Below are 4,783 nucleotides of genomic sequence, written 5' to 3' on the forward strand. Positions count from 1 at the left end.
ACTGTGCTACTTGCAACTTACAAGGCGACAGTTTCTGTGAACAGTAGAAGCCAAAATCTAAAAGGTACTCGTTAATTCATATCATCATTGTGGCATTTGCCTTCCCACACATCAGTGGAGAGTTTAAGGCCATGCAAAATGGCTTCTAATGATGCTTTTCCATTGCATGGTACTTACATGGCATGACTTGGCTGTGCCTGTTTTTGGTGGTTGCTTTGTTTTCCACCACAAGGTATCTCTTCTGAAATGGAGCTGGTGACATCACAAACCTCAGCTCTAAAGGGGACAGCGGGCTTTGGAAACCACAACAATGGCAGCGGTAACGTTCAGTGTTGATTACTCATGGTGTATTGGCGTGGTGTTGTTGTTGTTGTTGTTGTTTGGGACTGAACACAGCTCTGTCATCAGTTCAGACACCGATCCAAGGAGCGTTTGAACCTCTTCAAAAGACCACGGCGTAATTATACGAGCTGCCGTCGTGAGTCGGATAAAAACAAACGTGATTTCTGCTGCAGCTGGTGCCTAGATTTTGCTGGATGTCTGCATTTTTGGCCAATCAGCATTCAGAAGGGACTCTGCTTTCATAGAACTATGAGTGAGAAGGTAATAAAAAAAAGAGAAAAAAGAGTACGCTAAGTTGTGTTCTATGCTAATTAATGATTAGTAAAAAACGGCAGCGTCAAATGCGACAGATAAATAGTACAGTGTTTGTGACGGTGACACGGTGACAGTGTTGGTATCCTGGTCGCCGTGGTGACCAGGCTGTGTTGTGATTAGCTGCTGAGCTGTGGTGATAATGGCTGTAATTGATTGGAGCTGCTGAGAGTGGAGTGTGTAAATTGTCCTTGGACGATCGGTAATGAGCTCCTTAATGAAACTCTCTGAAATCTGGACGCTCATTTCTGGCCTTCAGGACGGCTGATTGAGATTCGAAACAGTTGCAGATAAGACGGCTTTGTCTCTGATTGTGTGTGTGTGTGTGTGTGTGTGTGTGTGTGTGAAACCAAATTTTACACCATCAAAGACTTAATTTTACTTTCTGTTGGGACTTTAATCCATGAAATTCACAGCAAAGCCGTGCTGTAAATATATCGGAATTATTTCTTACACTCTGTGGAGAACCTGAGGAAAGTGTGGACTCTAAACTTTCAAAACGCACCACAGTTACCTCAGGGAGTGTGTGTTGAAGCCCTCCCGCTTCCACGTTTAACACAGTGCCAGCTAATATGAGCTAATAATGATAGCTAACATAAGAGCACCTGACAGTTACTGTTCATATTAAAGCATTTTTGATCTGGTGTAACAGAAGTAACTTGTAGTGTTCTCCTCCAAGCATCTTGAGCTAATATTAAAGAATTAGCCGTTAGCCAAGAGTGCTGAGCTTGTTTAAGAGAACTAGCTGTTAGTGTTCTCTTCTAGTGGCGGCAGTCAACGATTGGTGGTTAGGAAACTGGGCTTGTAACTGGATATAAAGTGATTCAAATACCAATTCTAAGTGTTTAGAGGTCATGTAACAGAATTAGCATTTGGCGTTCACCTCCAAGCATGTAGAAGTTGGGGTTCTCCATGCGTTTGGTCCAAAGAATTAGTGTTGATCTTCAGTATCACATAGCAGTCTTCGCCCTCTCAGCTAGTAGCATCATGCTAAAGGTTGCTTTTAAAAATGAACGAAATCGGGGCGAAACTGAGTGAGAAAACTTTCCGTTTTACATTTAAATTTTGTCCAAACATTAAAACTTATTTTAATCATTCAATAGAGAAGCGTTTCCTCACAGACCCCAAAGCAGAGTCTTGTTCCCTCAGGTAAACAGTGCGGTATCGACATGTGCATCATTAGCATAACTATTGGAGGACCTGGGTTCGTTTAGCATGCTAAAGTCTGGCCCAGAGCGCCGCGACCTTGCTCTGAATCCTGCCGTCCACTCACCTATGTCTCGGCCTTTAGAAGCCCTCAGTTTCCCCGGTCAATACGGCGGACCCTGATTAGCCTCTCCAGCCGGATAAACTATTAATCCATTAGCGCCGCCGCTCTAATTTACTTTACATTTTGATTGCAATCAATTTCAATTCAGACCTGGGCCTCGGCAGCGCAATGAGTGACCGGAGCAGATAATTCATCTGGAGGCGAATGATCGCTAGTCATGTTTTTCCACCGGGCAGTGCAGTACAACACATGTCTAATTCTAATCCAGACCCAGACCCATCCACATCCTGGCTGAAGATTTCCCATCACATAACAGGTCCATAAAATAGGGCGGAGCATCTGGAGGCTGTGTTTTGGTCATATGGTTTTCCCATGTGATGCTAATGTAAACAGCAATCCCAAAAGAGTAGAAGCAATGCCTAGAAGCACCAGGTTGTTTTTCGATGGGCTCCACTACAGTTGTCATGTCGTTAATTTAATAGTCCTCATATAATTAGCGTTTTTATTACTCCATGATGCTGTTTAGCAGAACTCTGGAGCCCCATTTTCAAGTAAACTCTGAGAAATCTCTTACAATATCTGTTCACTCCTGGTTTGGACAGATCTGCTCCTCTGACCACACCCAGATGTAGGCGTGTCCCTCAGCAGCTGACCAATCAGAGCTGTCTGTACTGGTTTCCATCGTTAAGGACTCAAGCCTGTCTCTAGTTGAGCAGAAATGTTAGAAAGCGATAACAGACAGTGGGGTTTTTAAAAAGGCTGTTGTGTTATGGGTCCCAGGTTAATGAAAACTGACAGTAACGGATGAGCTAAGGTTAATTCAAGGTGGGTGTCTCTAATGGCGTGAGCAGTGTTTATTGTCTAAAGCCAGCTCTGGGTGGAAAGGACTCGGCTTAGCCTCAGAATTCAGCAGCGTTAGCGACAGTGCTCTTTCTGCTGACTCAGAGCCAGGCGCTAATTCAGGGAACATGGCCGTGCGGTGGAGTGGCGAGAGTTTCTCTCTCAGATGGGGGATATATTTAGTTACACATTCATCACCGTAATGAACACTGCACAGCGCGAAGGACACACTTTATTTTTTCACTCTTCAGGTTGAGGTTAAACACTTCGAGTCAGGGCTTTGTTTGGGGCAAACACAACTACAAAAAAAAAAAAAAAAAACGAGGAGAAATCCCTTTCTCAGCTCAGCCACTGTGCTCCTAATCTTCTGTTGTTTTCCAGTTGTGATTTCTCTTCTCTTCTCTTCTCCTCTCTTCTCTTCTCTTCTCTTCTCTTCTCTTCTCTTCTCTTCTCTTGCATCTTCACTTCTGTCCTCTATTCTCTTTTCTTCTCCTATCCTCTTTTCTCTTCTCTTCTCTTCTCTTCTCTTCTCTTGCATCTTCGCTTCTGTCCTCTATTCTCTTTTCTTCTCCTATCCTCTTTTCTCTTCTCTTTTCTTCTCTTCTCTTGCATCTTCACCTCTGTCCTCTATTCTCTGTTCTTATCCTATCTTTTTTCTCTTCTCTTTTCTTCTCTTCTCTTGCATCTTCACCTCTGTCCTCTATTCTCTGTTCTTATCCTATCTTTTTTCTCTTCTCTTTTCTTCTCTTCTCTTGCATCTTCACCTCTGTCCTCTATTCTCTGTTATTATCCTATCTTGTTTCTCTTCTCTTCTCTTCTCCTATGCTCTCTTGTCTTCTCTTCTCTTCTCTTCTCTTGCATCTTCACTTCTGTCCTCTTTTGTCTTTTCTTCTCCTATCCATTTTTCCTCTTCTCTTCTCTTCTCCTCTTCTACTCACTTGCATCTTCACCTCTGTCCTCTATTCTCTGTTCTTATCCTATCTTTTTTTCTCTTCTCTTCTCTTCTCTTCTCTTCTCCTATCCTCTCTTCTCTTCTTTTCTCTTCTCTTCTCTTGCATCTTCACTTCTGCCCCCTATTGTCGTTTCTTCTCCTATCCATTTTTCCTCTTCTCTTCTCTTCTCCTCTTCTACTCACTTGCATCTTCACCTCTGTCCTCTATTCTCTGTTCTTATCCTATCTTTTTTTCTCTTCTCTTCTCTTCTCTTCTCTTCTCCTATCCTCTCTTCTCTTCTTTTCTCTTCTCTTCTCTTGCATCTTCACTTCTGCCCCCTATTGTCGTTTCTTCTCCTATCCATTTTTCTCTTCTCTTCTCTTCTCTTGCATCTTCACCTCTGTCCTCTATTCTTCTCCTATCATTTTTTCTCTTCTCTTCTCTTCTCTTCTCTTCTTGCATCTTCACTTCTGTCCTCTATTCTCTTTTCTTTTCTTCTCTTCTCTTCTCTTCTCTTGTCTCTTCTTCTCGATTCCCTTTTCTCCTCCTTTTTCATATCTCTTCTCATCTCTCTTCTCTTCTCCCATCTTTTCTCATCTCTCCTCTAATCTCCTTTGTGTAATTAATTAATGATGTTCGTTGCGTGATAATGAAAACATTCAGACGGAGTAAACTCTCTCTGAAACAGTTTTGTGTTGTAAAAGACATGAATAATGGAGTAGCGTCAGTGTGCCCCAGCTGAGGATGCATCACCCTCCAGGAAAAGCACTGTTACTCGGGTAAAATAATAACTGCGGTAAAAGTACCTTCCTAAAAACATCCTGAGTTTCAGAACAGAAGTCTGAGCTCTTTCCGCTCCCTAAGTCCTGACGGAGTGTGCTGTGCTGTAAAATAAAAAAAGAGAGAAGAGGATTAGGGAGTGAGGATGAGCCGAGGACGAAGGAGAGCCCTTTACTCATTAATGAACCCCGGCAGAGGTAAAAATATTAGGGTCTGAAAATACTCTCGGATCAATCAATACTGAACTTGTACAAAAATACACACCATTGGGTAAATACTAGTTACTGCACAACTCTGGCCTCTGGGT

The 4,783-nt window shown here is 42.7% G+C and overlaps 1 pseudogene; it reads right to left on the minus strand.

Annotated features, from left to right (window-relative positions):
• Nucleotides 1-3,103: 3,103 nt before the first annotated feature.
• Nucleotides 3,104-4,252, minus strand: LOC136673381 (uncharacterized; annotated as a pseudogene).
• Between the last annotated feature and the right edge of the window lie 531 nt (nucleotides 4,253-4,783).

Source organism: Hoplias malabaricus, chromosome 2 (genome assembly GCF_029633855.1).
Source record: "Hoplias malabaricus isolate fHopMal1 chromosome 2, fHopMal1.hap1, whole genome shotgun sequence".
NCBI lineage: Eukaryota > Metazoa > Chordata > Actinopteri > Characiformes > Erythrinidae > Hoplias > Hoplias malabaricus.